Raw genomic sequence first — 17052 nt, forward strand, 5'->3', positions numbered from 1 at the left:
ATATTACAGAGTTGATCACTGGCACCTCAGATCTGTAAGTGGTAGAAAAAGTCTGCAAGCCCTCGGAGCTAAAACAGGGTCATGGCCAGAAATTCAATCGAGCTGACCCCACTGGCCGACTCTACCTTAGCTATACCAACACTGCCTGAGCAGCAAGGACACTTTATAGTCTTCTGAATTCTCTCTGCATTACTTCTGTAATAGCCAAAGCAACTTCTTGATTATGATCTGGCTTCTCTGGAGCTTGTCTAAGGGAAAAGAAGGTGCTGATCTTGTAGATTTTATGGTTGTTGTTATTAAGGCAATGTTAGCTTTATTATAACTAACAATGACAGCTGATATTTCTTGTATGCTTATCCCACTTGATCCTTACAATAATATTTTTAAAGTTTATTTCTTTATTTTGAGAGAGAAAGAAAATGTGAGTGGGGACAGGGAGAGAGGGAGAGAGGGAGAAGGAGATCATGACCCGAGCCAAAGTTGGACACTTAACTGACTGAGCTACCCAGGCACCCCTCCTTACAATAATCTTAATCCCAGTGAGAGGTAGCATAGGAAACTGACAAAGAGCAACAGACACCAAGATTCAAACCCCAATTCTGATCCTTAGCTGTATAACCTTGAGCAATACGCTGAAATTCTGTGGGCATCAGTCTCCTCATCTGTAAAGTGGGAGTAATGGCAGTAGCCACCTCATAGCATTGTTGTGAGGATTACATGAGTTAATATTCCTAAAGCACTGAGACAGAAGCTGTCATGTAGTGAGTACAATATAAACGTTTGCTATCACTCCCATGTTATAGACAAGACAAGTGAGGCTCAGGGTGGTAAAGTAACTTGCCTAAATTCGACCACTAGTTCATGGAAGCTGGTCTAACCCAAACACATTAGGTTTCAGACTCCATGTGTTTAACCACCATGCTTGTCATTAACCATTATCATAATTATGTGTCAAAAAGTAAATCAACCCCTTGGCCTTCTAGATCCTTCTCAACCTGGAGGCATGTTAGTTTGATGACTTACTCAGGGCCTGATAATGGTCATTACAGGCTCTGGGCCTATGGAAACAGAAGACCTGACTCTCCAGCTGAGCCCTCGTCTGGTCCAATAACAGACAACCTTTCCTTGGATACCCGGGACAGCTGTCTGCTATCCTGCCTGTTCCCTACTGAATTCTGAGATTATCAAAGGCAGGCACTGGCTCTGAGTTCTCAGTTTCTCACAATATGCCAATTAGCAAACACAAAATATAAATTCTTCTGCAACCCAAGACAGATTCAGATTTTAGCATCTCTGTCTTCAGCCAGTTGTAAAGCAGCAATCTTTCCTTCAAAACTTTTCTAACCTATCCAGGCCAAGGCTCCCCATACCTGTGAAGGGTCTGGGAAATGGGAAGTGGTCCAGACTTCATCATCTGCCAAGGGTCCCCAACTTTCCTGAGGAGAAAGTGCAGTGGAACAACAGAACTCCAGCTCTGAGCCTGCTGCTGACACCCTTGTGACTCTGGCTGAGCCACTCTGCCTCTCTGAGCTTCAGCTTCTCCATTTGGGAAACAGAAAAAGTAGGCCAGAAAATGGAAGTTCCCTTCCATTCTTTGATCTCTATATCCAAATTTTAATCCACAGCCAAATGTCATTTTGATTTGACTATATTCAAAAACAACTCAAAATGAATTCTCATATTAAGGAGATACTCCGACCGCTTTCCACAATGCATAAATAGAAAGCAATGCCTGTGAGTGCCTGGGTGGCTCCGTCAGTTAAGCAACTGACTTCAGCTCAGGTCATGATCTCATGGTTAGTGAGTTCGAGTCCCACATTGGGTGAGCTCAAGCCCCGCTTCAGAGGAGCTCATTCCCCGCATCGGGTGAACATGAGCCCTGCATAAGGTGAGCCCCGCTTCTCTCTCTCTCTCTCTCTCTCTCTCTCTCTCTCTCTCTCTCTCTCTCCCTTTTGTGGGATTCTCTCTCTCTCCCTCTCTCTCTCTCCACCCTCACTCACTTGTGTCCTCTCTCAAAAGAAAGAAAGGAAAAAAAAGAAAGAGCAATGCCATTGCTACTTGCAATTATAAAAGGATAAAGGCACTTTCAAAAACCCCAATGTGAGCTTCTGGGACCACTGAGAGGGAAAACCTATTAGCCTGATGACATAATCACATAGAACTTATGGCTTGAAAGCTCTTCTTGAAAATAACAAGCAATAAACTGGACCTATTCCTAACTGGTTTGTGCCGATCAGCCCCAGATCACACATGTGAGTATGTGTGCACCTGTGTGTTTCTGCATGCCCATGGTAGTCTGCAGATTTTTTTAGAAATTTAAATAATAAATAAGAAAGTACTATGAAGGGACGTCTGGGTGGCTCAGTCGGTTAAGTTTCCGACTTTGGTTCAGGTCATGATCTCACAGTTCGTGGGTTTGAGCCCCATGTTGGTCTCTGTGCTGATAGCTCAGAGCCTGGAGCACACTTTGGATTCTTTGTCTACCCCTCTCTCTCTGACCCCCCCCCCCCACTCATGCACTGTCACTCTTGTTCTCTCTCTCTCAAAAATACATAACATTTAAAAAAAATTTTAATACAAATTTTTAAAAAATAAAGTACTATGAATACCTAAGAAAGAAAAAAGACAACATCCATCATAGTAGTTGTCTCAAAACGATGCTAGATAACTTATCAAAGATACCAAGTGATTAATAATCTTATTTTGGGCCCTGTATGCTTGCTATTAAGTCAATGATGCAAGTCAATTTTTGAAGTAGACTGCACAAATAAGTTCAAGAAGACTGTAACGGATCACCACATGGCCTTCAAGTGATAGTGGCTTGATATCGAAAATTCTTATTTTTACCAGTAGTATGTATATGTGTAAAATGCAACTACTTCTTGACTGGCTTTCTCTTCATCCAAACATCATTGTAACCTATGTTTTTATCCTTTAAAGTTTTTTAAGATTCTTTAATTTCATAAAATTAATTTCAGCAGGTGTATCTGTTCAGAAGCCTGATACATGCAAAATACAAACTATAGATAATAAATGTCTGCATTCATTTTTAAAAGGTTTTTTTAATCTTTGTAGCATGACCCTTCTTAATGGCCCAACAGTGCCAAAACTCTCATCAAACTTTCAGGCACTATATTTGGTATACCAGACTCTGATGGCGGGCGGGGGACAAATGATCCAGGAAGCTGAGGTCTGTCGTAGGTAATGACCAGGCTGTTATTCTGAATGATAATGCCAAGCTTGCACTGAACACTTTGCCTAATTAGACTTCACACAAGGGGAAAAATGCTTTAATATTTAACAAGTATAATGGTGTAATCAATGTACACAAATCAGACCTGATAAGGGATATTGCTTATTAAAGAGAGAGACAGATGGCTCCGGGAAAGGTATAATCATTAAATGTAAAATCTCACAGGCTCCAACTGTGAACACCAGCCACGTACTTTCAAATTACCATTCCAACCCCAGACACAATGCATTCATTATTTAGTTATGTCCTCTTGCTTATAGATACACCCACACCATAGATTTAATAAAATAACTAGGTTTAAAACTCATCTTTGCTGTTTCTCAAAGCTATCTTTTCTTAACTACTTTTGCTGCTGTCAAAAATCCCACTGAGTCAAGATGTCCAACATCTCTGTTATAACCTTTTCAGTGAGATAATTAGTCCTCCTTTTTATTACCTTCAAGAACACTTAATACGTTGGAAGCTTTCCTGACTCTATTAAATCCACCTAGCCTGCCACAAGATTATGAATACATAATTTGTTTATATTAAGCTTTTAAGAAAACACGAAGTAAGCAAACAGTACGCAGGAATATAGTTAAAAAAACAGGCACACTTATGAACTGCAAATTATAGTAAGAGATTTCTGAGGGTGGGTTATCTGCTTGGTCTCTCCAAGGCCAGCTTTGCATGCAGATACAAAGATCCTAGAAGGCAACATGCCCATTCATGAACCCAGATGCTTGCTAAGACTTTTAAATTGCTACATTTGTTAATTCCATGCATATTTACAGAGAACCTATGTGCCTACACACTGTGCTACACACTCCTTGGAATGTATCGGAAAACTGTGTAAACTATGGTCCCAATGCTCCAAGAGTCTACAGACTTGTCCAAGGAGAGCATAAAAGCAGCTACAGTGCCCACCATCGTGTGGGTACCTAGGGAGGTACTATGACAGCCTTGGGAGAAGGAGCTTTCATGGCAAACACATCTGTGTTCAAATGCTGGTTCTGCCTGCCATAGTCATCTGACCCAGCCAACATATTTCATCTATATAAATAGCTCTTCAAATATTTTTGCATGGGTTTAAAAAAACTCCACAAATAAAGTGCTTCAAATAGTGTTTAGCACATAATAGATTTCTTCCTAAGCTTCTGCATTTCTGAATTCCCAGGATAAAATGGGCCTCATTTTAATCGAAAAACCAATTATTCAACCTTGACTTGGCTGCAATGATTCCCATATCCACATCTTACCTCTCCTTGGCACAAATAATCCCATTTTTTATTTGTGTCCCCAAACAAACTCCTCCAGAACTATTCTTACCGAGTGTTTCCAGAAAGATCATGGATTTGAAGTGCAGAGAACAAAAGATTTCAAATCTTAATCTAGCTAGATGTGTATAGATGAAGCTGGAACATTTAGAAGCAATTTGATTCATGAAGCTTTTGATGTTATTTCCATTTGTGATGTTGTAGAGTCAACAGGAAATAAAAAACAATCCCCTTGGACTTGCAGTGGGCACTAAGAGCTTACTAGCCCCAGGGAAGATGTTCCACATGTCATTAAGCCATAGCTTGAGGATATATTCCCTTCTTTGTATTACACTGTCCTGTGAGCTCCTTGAGGTCAGAAACCCATCTTTTCATCTCTATCTCTAGCCCTGAGCACAGTACCAAGCACACAGAAGGAGTTCCATAACCAGATTCTAAATCTGAGAATGGGCAGGTGGTGTATCATTGTAGGGGCACCTAAAATTACCAACCAGATGGCCATGGTACCTAAGATGCTATTATTTCTGCAAAATACTGATATTAAACCAAGCAATTTCAGAGATGACATTATTTCTGGTAATGGATTTTTGTTAACCAATGGTTCCCCCATTACTTCTAACCCCAGCAAGTCATGAACAAGACTATTAAATGAAGTCTTCAAATCCTCCAGGGTCCATGTGTCCCTTTCAAATATACAGTATTGCCATTTCAAAGATTTCTAATTCATCTAGATAAAATAAATTAACCTGGCCAGCTTTATTAAAAGCTTCTCCATTCATTCTCTGACTCTCATTCCTACGTGATTAAGAATAGCAGAAGGGGCACCTGGGTGGCTCAGTCGGTTAAGCGGCCAACTTCGGCTCAGGTCATGATCTCACGGTCCGTCCGTGAGTTCGAGCCCCGCGTCGGGCTCTGTGCTGACAGCTCAGAACCTGGAGCCTGTTTCAGATTCTGTGTCTCCCTCTCTCTGACCCTCCCCCGTTCATGGTCTGTCTCTCTCTGTCGAAAAAATAAATAAACGTTAAAAAAAAAAAAAAGAATAGCAGTAATACCTGTCTATTTCACGCTGGCATAACATTTGCCCCAAGAATAAGCAAACAGTCACTTATGGAGACCAGGGAAAGGAATCTAAAGAAGCAGGTGCCTCCCATGCATCTTCACCCTAAGCTGGACCATCTCCACAAGCCGAATAAAAAACCCTTCATGCTTTCAGGCAATCAGAAGGTTCTATAAGGGACCAGCACCCACCCACCTGCCCCCACTCCGGTGAAAAGTATAAACACTCACTGGTCACCCTTTGGCCATCAATGAAATTCACCATCTTCAAAGGATGGAAAAGAAGGCACAGTCCAGGCAGTCAGTGAGCAAATAATTTCTACAGTTGGGTTCTGAAGCCACTGTCTTGAGTGGGAGAGAACCTAAAAAGCTTACAGTTCCTGCAACTATTCCTACCTCATTTCCCCCAGAACATGAGCATGAAAATACCTACCCTGCATAAAGGGTCTAAATAAATATTCTCATGGCCTGTATTATCCACACTAATAATGACCCAGGGATTGGTCCAGACTCATTCTCAGAGGCAGACAAAAAGGTAATTCCAGTGAAATTGGATAAATTTTCTTGTATTCCCAAGGATACGCATAGAAAACATCCTCAGGATTTGTAATTACTTAAGTGGACAATATATACTCTCTTAAAAAAAAACAAAAGAAAAGAAAGAAAACACATAAAAAACATTTTGAGACAACTCAAGACCCAAGATGTTGGATCAGCTTACTTGATCCAACAGAATTACTAGTTTCATGTTCAGATTTTGGCTTCAACCACCATTTGGATTGATGAATCCATTCACAGTCCATAAATTTCATTGCTTTGCATTCAAATGGCCCCTGGGCCTCAATGAGTAAATTCCTACTTTAGGGATTAAGAATGCGTTCGTGGCCACAGAGTGAGTCAGTTCTGGAACCCTTCCTCCACTAATCTAGTCTCCTTCTGGAGCAACTTGTCGACACCTCCATCTGGAAGAGAGATACATACACACACACATTCCTCAAACTGAGCTCACTCCAGTTATTCAGGCCCAGAAATCTATGGACCATGAATTTAGTGAAAAAACAAAAGGAATCTCCCACCAAAGAACATGCTTTCGATTAAAGCCCGAGCGTGCAGGGCATAGGTACATCCAAAGAAACTCCTCCCTCCCTCCCACCCCCCAACAAAACACAAGTCTCCTCCCTTGGTTCCTCATTATGTAACTACAGATAATATTTAAATAAATCTTATGTCTATGCAAATAAGATATCCAAAGGTATCCTGGGTGTTTTGAGTCACATCTATGATGGCCCAAGAAGAAGTACTTATTTCCTATCCATTTGTGTACAGAATAGATGGGAAATAAGAAAAGGACAGCTATTCTCTTTTGGACAGCTAATTAAAATAGCCAAAGGACAACGAGAAAGAATGAAATCATGCTATTTGTAGCAACGTGGATGGAACTGGAAAGTATTATGTTAAGTGAAATAAGTCAGTCAGAGAAGGACAGATATATGTTTTCACTCATGTGTGAAACTTGAGAAACTTAACAGAAGACCATGGGGGAAGGGAAGGGGAAAAAAATAGTTACAGAGAAGGAGGGGGGCAAACCATAAGTTTGTTCTCTATAGAGAACAAACTGAGAGTTAATTGGGGGGGGGGAGAGGGGGAAATGGGTGATGGGCATTGAGGAGGGCACTTGTTGGGATGAGCACTGGGTGTTGCATGTAAGTGATGAACCACGGGAATCTACCCCCAAAACCAAGAGCACACTGTACACACTGTATGTTAGCCAATTTGATAATAAATTATATTTTAAAAAATCACAAAAAAATAATAAAAATAATAATAAAGTAGCCAAAGAACACTAGGAATCCATTATTTCAACATTATTTCAACATTAAGTCTCAGTCACCATCTTGCTCCTCTCAGTCAAAAACTGTAAGTTACATAAGGATATCAAAGGTGGTTTTCTAGGATTAGTGGCCACCTCCAATCATCTTATCACAGTGACATATACACAGTAGGTGTTCAAGACATATTTGATTATAATCATCTAGAACTTAAGACATTAAAACTTTCCAAGAGTAGAATTAGAAATTCAGGGTCCATGGCAAATACAGAATGCTCCTTCTAGCCTTCCAAATGCTCCTTGATCCTTGTTTTCTCTTCCGTGCTTCCTTCCTGTGTGTTCGTGTAGTAATAACAGCTGATGTGTATGATTTATTACCATATGCTAAGCAGTTTACATACGTTATCTAAATCAATCCAATAAGCACACCATCCAGTAAGATAAGAACTATTACCCTCATTTTATAGATGAGAAAAGTGGGATCTAAAGAATTAAGTAAGTTGGGGCACCTGGGTGGCTCAGTTAAGCATCTGACTTCAGCTCAGGTCATGATCTGGCAGTTGTGAGTTCAAGCCCCGCATCAGGCTCTGGACTGACAGCTCAGAGCCTGGAGCCCACTCCAGTCTCTGTGTCTCTCCCTGCCCCCTCTCTCTATCAAAAATAAATATTAAAAAAAGAAAAGAATTAAGTAAGTTGCCCAAGATCACATAGTTAAGAGAGAGTGGAGCTGTGAGGCTGGGTGAATGGACTCCAATGGCCAAACCCATTCGTTGAAGTGTTGCTTCCTTATGCAGTTCACTGTTTCCTGCATTTTCTCACTTATTCAAGGGCTCAGTGTACACATTCATTCCCCTAATCTTCCCAAGAACCATATGAACTAACTTGGATTTCATTTCAGGTACTATTCTTCTTCCCACCAAGCTATCCTTCTCTTGTTTTTTTAATACTTTTTTTACATTTATTTATTTTTGAGAGAAACAGAGCACAAGCGGGGGGGGGGGGGTGCAGAGAGAGAATGAGACACAGAATCCGAAGCAGGCTCCAGGCTCTGAGCTATCAGCACAGAGCCCTACGTGGGGCTCGACTCACAAACCAGGAGATCATGATCTGAGCCAAAGTTGGAAGTTGAACTGACTGCGCCACCCAGGCGCCCCACTTGTTTTTTTTTCAGTTTGCTTGGTCATTTCATTTCAAGATGCTCTATTAATTCTATAAAATGGGCTTTTGAAAGTTACAGTAACTTGCTTTTAACAAACTGTTCCCCAATTCAATACTGTTTCTAAATGTTTTGCATTTTTAAAAAACCCTGAATCAAGCTTCTTTTGCACCTGGGCAGGTTCTGTTTGCTTATTCACAGAAGGACTGGTTTATGCTTATGTGCCAACACATAATAAATAATGAGTCAAGGCCTCCTGCTCCCTGGCTGAGGCAGACATTGCGAACTGTAATGATTTTGTAAAACCCGCATTCCCTCCCTACCGCACACAGCATCTGCCCTGGACACCAAACAAGGTGGCTCATTACCATAAAACCACTAGGAACATCTCTCTAAAAACACTCCCTGATCTTACAACACAGCCCACTCTACAGAAATGCCAACAGGACTCTATCCTGGGCCCCATGGACCTGGCTCCCTGCCTTTCTGTGAAACAGATCTGGGTGTATGTAACCAAATCTCTGACTGGGAACCAAAAGAACAGCTTATTTTCCTGTGGTTCCAGCTACCTCTCAAAGACCTGGAGGAGAACTGGCAACAACTAATAATTTTTACTTAGCTCCTTGCTAAAAGAGGATGCACTGCTTTTGGAAAAACCCTGCAGTAGGAGACCAAGGAGCTAGAGGCATCTAATAGGCAATGCACCAACGTGGGGATGCAGACAGGCTGCAGACCTCTTCCTAGCTCCTCATCAGAGCCCACCCAGCCTAAAGCCACGTGACTCAACCATGTGTCCCTCAAGAATAAACTGCTCATGTTTTTGCCTTGCTCTCTATCTAGATCCCAGACCCTTTCTATGCAGCCCACCTCCAATTTCATTTCTGGTTTGTTCCAGTTTTCCTAAGACCTGAGTTCTCAGCTACTCCTCAAAATAGCCTCACACACACTCCTTGGATCCCAACCGTATTCTAAACCATAGGCCCTTATCCTGGGCTCTGAGCTGCCTTTGCCTCCTGAATTCATACCCTTCTGGCCAGCCTGGGTGGCAATCCAGGGTGACACAAATCCTACACTGGCACCAGCTCACGGATCACCCAACACCAGGTCTGTCCCAGGCCTCAAGAGGGAGAACCAGAAATTGACATTTTAGAAGAATTCATCACAGCCTACCTTGAATGTAGATATTTTCATCTCTTCCACACGCCCTCTAAGGCAGGAGGGAGTAGGAGAGAGAAGAGAGAGGGCAAAAAGAGACATATATGAAGGAAGGAGGGGAAGAGTGCCGTTATCCGTAGCACCTATTATGTCTGGTGGCTCTGCTCTTTCCCTTTACAGCTCCTTTTATTCTTGCAACAGCCTATAAGATATTATTATTAACCTCACTAGGCACACAAACAAACTAAACCTCAGAGATGTTCAATGATGGGACCAGGAGCCCCAGTCAGTCAGTGGTGGAGCTGGGATTCAAAGCCCGGGATTGCCCAGCTCCCAAGGCTCAAATGCTTTCCCCCCTACTGAGATCTTCCACAACTTGCCATTTCTGTAGTGTCCAGCAGAGTGCCTTCAGCTAAGAGGGGAATAATAAATATGTGTTGGATGAATGCATGAATGGTTGATTCCAGCCTTCACACTTTAATATTCTGCAACCCACACACTTGATTTTATTCATATATTCTGCTTACAAGAAGCCCGCAAAGTGCCTTGATAAGAAGTTAAATGTCGTACAGAAATAAGTTGTACCACATTGTATTGTATTTTGAGCTCCAAGAAAAAGCTACACATAAAAATCTATAAATAAAAAGTGCTGAAGTAGACTTCCTGATAAAAATTCACTTGTCATCTTGCTCTGTCATGCTCAGAAGTAGATGTAAGTACAACAATCTAAGGAAAATCAAAGTTTTCATGTTTTGTTAACCCTCAGAACACTAAGATGTTTTCTGGACTGCCAATTCACTGAGTACTCATGCCAGAAAAGATGGCACAGAGGTTTTCTAAGCTTCTACTTAAATTCCAGTTAGTTAACATACAGTGTAATATTAGTTTCGGGTGTACAGTGATTCAACACTCCCTTACATCACCCAGTGCCCATCACAGTGTACTACTTAATCTCCATTGCCTATTCACCCATCTCTGCCCACCCACCTCCCCTCTGTTAACCATCAATTTGTTCTCTATAGTTAATAAACTGTCACTTGGTTTTCCTCTCTTTTTTTTTCCCTTTGCTCATTTGTTTTGTTTCTTAAATGCCACATATGAGTGAAATCAGCTGGTATTTGCCTTTTTCTGATTTATTTCACGTAGCATAATATTCTCTACATCCATCCATGTTGTTGCAAATGGCAAGATTTCATTCTTTCATTCTTTTTTATGGTTGAGTAATATTCCATCATATACATCTTCTTTATCCATTCATCAATCTTGGGGTGTTTCCATACTTGTGGCTGCACCAGTTTGCATTTCCACCAACAGTGCAAGAGGGTTCTTCTTTCTCCACATCCTCGAAGATGGCACAGAGGTTATGAGCTCAAGTCCTAGAGTCAGACCTAGCAGATGTGAACTCCCGGACCAGGCAGAGAACTTACAAACTGACCTAGAACAAGTAACACACCTCTCCAAACCCTAGTTTCCTCACCTGTAAGATGCAAACACTAATAGTGCCTGTTTCCTAAGGTGATTATGCTGATTAAATGAGAGGCTCGTGGCCCACACTTAGCAGAGCAGCTGCTGTGTGGTTCAGTGGCCCTAAGTGGTAGCCATTTTATCCCCTGAGGAGAACTCTAACAGAAGTGCAACAAGAAACCCGACATGAATCACTTACCTCTGCAAATGTTATAAGCACTAAATTCACCTGAATCATCTATTCCAGATTACCGTGGAACTACAATGATCATCAAGCAATACCATGGGTAATAATACTAAAATAGTAACAACCACCACCAACAGTGGTATGAACTATGTGCCAGGCACTGGTCTAACCACTTCTCCAGACAAGAGCATCACACACAGTTGTATACACTGTGCCGCACAAGAGAGCCCAGCTGCAAGTGAATGGGGCTGAAGCCCAATCCACTGGCATGGGTTGTCCACCATAAAGAGGTACCTCGCGGGCTAGCAGCAGCTGTGTTTACATGTATTAACTGATACACTAAAGTTAGCAAGTTTCTAACAAATGGGAGACAGGAGTAGAAAGTCACTTTGGGGAGTACCCAGGACCTGAAGCTGAAGATCATCATTTCAGTAACTGCCTCAACACAGTAGATGAGTAAACCTCAAAATCACCAGTGAACAACACTTCTTATTCAGCTGCGCAGCCATGGACCACGTAGGAACATGAAAAGAAGGTAGACTCTCTTGTTGGGTATAAATAGACAATTCCTACCTACCTCTTCCCTGCTTCCTGTTTCCCTCTTTCTCCATCAACTCAAATGTCTCTGTGTCTGATAATGAAAGTACCATATCTGACCCCAGGATACCCAAATGTTAGGTTCTGCATTGTCTAAAAACAACAACAAAAATTATCTGTGTGGCAAAGTAATGTTTCACTAAGTAATGGGTTCCAAATACGCCACTGCAAACTCTAGCACACAGTTGCCGTTTCTGTCCCTCCAGGAGGCACCTCCCCAGTGCAGGTTCCTAAAAATACTCCCAGGTATAAAGATGTTCATTTCCTCAAGCATCTGCAATCTTGGTCAGGTCAGGGGCTCTTGCCCAAATGAAAATTCATCCTGGATCTGGCTCTATACCTATCATTGTGGCTTAGACCCAGCTTCAGCTGGGGAAGGAGAGACAGGGGGACGCCACACCTTTACCAGCTGGATGTATGAGGGTAAAAACAATACTCTTGCAGTTCTGGAGAAGCATTCGTTTATGCAAATGAGATCTGTGTAACTTTTTGTTGTGCTCAGAATCCTAAAAATAATCCAAACGTGTTTCACTTAAAGTGATAATATAAATTATCTATGACCTTTACACAAAAGTTATTCCTAAAAGTTATTCCCTAAAGAGTCCAGATCTAGACCTTGGTGGAAAAACAGTGAAAATCAGATTGCCTTGTTTTAAAATCCCACCATATAAAAATCAGAATTTGATGTCTGGGACACCTGGGTGGCTTAGTCGGTTAAGCATCCGACTTCGGCTCAGGTCATGATCTCTCAGTGCATGAGTTCGAGCCGCACATTGGGCTCTGTGTTGACAGCTCTGGAGCCTGGAGCCTGCTTCGGATTCTGTCTCCCTCTCTCTCTCTGCCCCTCCCCCACTCATGTTCTCTCCATATCTCTCTCTCTCTCAGAAGTAAATAAACATTTTTTAAAATAAGAAAAATTTTTTAAAAATAAAGAATTGGATATCTGATAATTTTTTGAACTCAGAGACTTCCTGCTAAGAGAAGAAATCCCTTGGCAAGAGGTTGGGCCTACAATGCAATGCTCTGAACTCTTCTCTAACTGTTGTTAATTTTACTTTACAGACTAACAGTGTTTAGTTTGCCATTGTAATTAAATTTCAAAGAAAACCTGGAATATAATATTCTCTTATTCACTTGCAAACAATATGGCAATATTTTCAGTAATAATGTTTGCTTACATACATTGTCAGTATTTTTTCTACCAAATAGCAAATTACATCTGACAAAAACACCAACACACCTTTGAGTTGTTCAACAGTCTCAATGACTAACTTCATTCAGATTAGAATTTTGAAATAAGAGCTCTTTTCAAAACCTCACAGAAGAAAAATGCCTTTCAATAATATGTCTTGGAATGTAATGAAACATATTTTTTAAAGGTGGAACTTAATGTGGCCTCTTTAAAAATAAAAGAGAGAGAGACGAGAAGCTCCTTCTAGCAGGATAACATTCCTGAAGAAAAACTTGTATTATTATTAGTGCTACAAGTACCTGTTTAGGAAATAAAGCAATTTTAAACACATTAAAAGGGGAGCCTGGGTGGCTCAGACAGTTGAGTGTCTGACTTCGACTCAGGTCATGATCTCGCAGTCTGTGAGTTTGAGCCCCGAGTCGGGCTTTGTGCTGACACCTCAGAGCCTGGAGCCTGCTTCAGATTCTGTGTCACCCTCTCTCTCTTCCCCTCCCCTGCTTGTGCCCTGTCTCTCTCTGTCTCAAAAATGGATAAAAACATTTAAAAAGAAATTTAACACATTAAAAGGTAAAAATAAGCTTCATCAAAGACATACCTAAAAAAACTTGAAAATGCTCTAACAAAATCATATATTTATTTAGACAATTTTCTTAAAAGTTTGAATATAAGGATGTACAAAGTAAAAAGCCCAATTCTCAAATCTCCTTTAAACCTTTAAAGTTTTTCTAAAATAGTACCGAATCCATCATTTAAGATAGCTTTCATTTCTTTTCAGGACTTTGGTAATGCTTTTCACACAAGGTTGCCCTTTTCTAATAAAGTACTCCAAGTCAAAAACCAAGTTAGTTAAATTCCTTTGCTATCTTAAAGGACAGAATAATGGCAATAAACGCCCACCCAAGGTGATACACTAGGCAGAGGAGGCCCCTAGTGGTGAAGCTGCTGCCTGAACTTGGCTTTATCCATTTCCTAAGACTGCTTCATCATGAGGGCAAAATCAATAGGTAATAAAGTCTACCTGAGCTTTGCTTCTTTAATAACCTCTATTACCCTTAAAATATAGTAGGGCTATCATTTAGAATCCCAAGGTCCTTTCATCAGGAATATATATTAAAAAAAAAAGGATGTGACCTGAAGACTAACTTCATTACCTTCAGTGTTCAAATTGACAGATGTTTATTAAGCCCCTACACCCTGCTAGGCACTGAGCCAGGCACGGAGACAGGGTAAACAGGAGAGATGAGCGCCCGCACATGGCTTCCTCTTCAATGTAATCATGTTACACTGAGGACAGCTAGAATAATATGAAGACTGAGAAGTACAACTCACCATATTACGACCTTACAATGGGTTCTTACCAACAGTAAAAACCTGAAGTACTGCCCACCCCACCCTCAAAGTGTTCTCCTCATTTTCAAACACCCATAAAGGGGAGCATCTGAAGTTGTTCAGCAAAATGAGGTTGAATGCATGAACGAATGGAAAAATAAGATTGCACAGAAAGGTTTTTAAATTAAAAAAAAAAAAGTTGGGGGGCGCCTGGGTGGCGCAGTCGGTTAAGCGTCCGACTTCAGCCAGGTCACGATCTTGCGGTCCGTGAGTTCGAGCCCCGCATCAGGCTCTGGGCTGATGGCTCGCAGCCTGGAGCCTGGAGCCTGTTTCCGATTCTGTGTCTCCCTCTCTCTCTGCCCCTCCCCCGTTCATGCTCTGTCTCTCTCTGTCCCAAAAATAAATAAAAAACGTTGAAAAAAAATTAAAAAAAAAAAAAGTTGAAAACATACCAGAGTTGAGGATTCCTGAAAATAAAGGAAGACAAAGGAGAGACAACATTTACAAAGTACTTACTGTGCTCCAGGCACAGGGATAAGATCCTAAATGTTATTTCACTCTGCCTAACACCTCCATAAAGTGAGGAATATTGCTGGCATTTTACAAAATAGGAAAGCACGGCTGGGAAAGAGTAAGTGACTTGCCCAAGGTTATACAGTTAATAAATGGGAGAGGCTGTTTGGAGCCCAGGTACCTGGGATACCAAAGCAAATGTTCACTTCACTATAAATTGGTGAATCCCAAAGTTTGAGAGTTTGCTTTGAACTCCATTAATACTGCCATTAATAGCAGACATATGAGATTTGGAACACAAAGATGAACAGAATTAAAGCATTTCAATACTGTATAATTTAGAGAACATATAGCATGGTAATTCAATGCAAAGAAATTATTAAATATTTATTGGGTATGTCCCATCTCTTGCTTTCCAGGAACTGACATTCTCTGGGAACACAACACAGGATCCCATATCGTATTATGCACTATTACACGTATTCGAGTCACTTTTTTATGACTAAGGCTTTATTTTTTTCCTTTATGCTTCTATTTCCAAGTTTGAAAGATTTCCCTCCTTCCCATTAGCAACATGACAGCACAGGGTTTATTAATCCTGCACAGGGCTTATTAATCCTCATTGTGCAAGTAACACTACAGTAATTATGGCTTTCTTGTATGAACTATGTTAACAAAATCCAAGGAATCCGGTGGGATTAAGTTTAAAATTCTAGTAAAACGATGTGAAAGAGGAGTTCATTATCTTTATTTTATCTAGACCTCTCTAACGACATTTAAGTAAAAACTAGTCCGAGGCTTTGAAATCAGAATAAGAGTGGAGTTTGAGAAATAAGCACTCCAGTATTCATTAGTGTTTCCCAAGCTTCACTGTTTCGGCATGTACAGTGCTGTGAAAATCTCTTCCTCTCCCATCGCTCTTTCTTCGCTCATCGATGTAAAGATAACTTCAAAATCATTGACGGTAGTGCAGGTGCAGGAAGTGTCGCGGAAACAACAACTTTGCCTTCTCTTTGTACAGCTTTCCTCCTCCTCCCGGACCTTTAAAACTCTCACCTCCCCCCAGACCACGTCCTCGATAAGCTTCTCTCCCCTGACCGCACGAAACACTTGCTCGGGGCATCCTGCGGATCGCGGTGACCCTCGAACACATTCCCCACCGCCCCGCTCCCAGGCAGCAGACCACGCTGCCCACCGGCCGCCCTCGGCACGCCCCCTCCACCCTCTCCATCACCGCAAAAATAATACACCGACACCAGCAAAGTAGTCACGCGGGCACGTGTGAGGATACTTTTTTAGTAGATGCCCGAGAAAGCAATTAAACAGCTAAAGGCCACAAGAGAGGGTGGCGAAGCCGAAGTGACCGCCCGCGCGTGGCGGCCGCGGACCCTCCCTGGTCGCCAGCTCCGCGTCCTCGCGCGTCCACCTGAAGGCGCCGCGCCCTCCGCGGGGCCGAGCCGCCCCGGCCCCAGCCCCCCGCCGCGGCGCGGAACCCCCTCCCCCGCCGGCACCCGCAGCACCCCCGCAGCCGGGAATGGCTGGAGGCCGGGCGCGGCTCAGTCTCCCCCCCCGCAGCACGAGCCACCCGGGGTCGCGGGCTGGGCAGCGCGAGGAAGCCACGCGGAGCTGCGCGGACCCGCGAGCCGCACCGACGCCCCCGCGCGGCACACCATGCCTGGCGGCCCCGGGAGGGGGACCCGACTCACCCCAAGGAGCCCTCCGGGCTGCCGGGCCGGCCCCTGCTGCTCCTGCCGCCGCCGAACTTTCCCTCCTGCGCGGCTGCCGCGGGCTCGGCTCCACCTCCCGCTCCGGCAGCCGCGGAGCCTCCAGGGACCCGGGGGGCGGGGAGCGGCGGCGGCGGCGGCGGCGGCGGCGGGCGGGCGGGCTGAACCGCGGCCAAGCCCCGGCGCCCCACCGCCGGGTGGGAGCCCGGCGGCCGTGAGCCCGCGCTGCAGCGGCAGGGCCGGGGTCGCGCTTGGCTGCGCCCACCCGCTTCCCCAGCCGTCCCTCTGCAGTGCGTCCCTCTGCCCCGTCGGAGCGGGGCGCCCTGGCCGAAGCCTGCCTGG

General features: G+C 43.1%; 1 protein-coding gene across 3 annotated transcripts in view; it reads right to left on the bottom strand.

Moving 5' to 3' along the window:
• The window catches only part of CSGALNACT1 (chondroitin sulfate N-acetylgalactosaminyltransferase 1), a 347804-nt gene extending 330994 nt beyond the window's left edge, over positions 1-16810 (bottom strand). For 2 of the 3 annotated variants that reach the window (XM_023252543.2, XM_045055452.1), the window contains exon 1: positions 16693-16798. The gene's annotated coding sequence lies outside the window, so the exon portion shown is untranslated. Of the gene's footprint in view, positions 1-16692 lie in introns of all 3 variants that reach the window. The other variant, XM_023252542.2, reaches the window with a different exon arrangement.
• Between the last annotated feature and the right edge of the window lie 242 nt (positions 16811-17052).

This window comes from Felis catus, chromosome B1, assembly GCF_018350175.1.
Source record: "Felis catus isolate Fca126 chromosome B1, F.catus_Fca126_mat1.0, whole genome shotgun sequence".
In the NCBI taxonomy this organism is placed as follows: Eukaryota; Metazoa; Chordata; class Mammalia; order Carnivora; family Felidae; genus Felis; species Felis catus.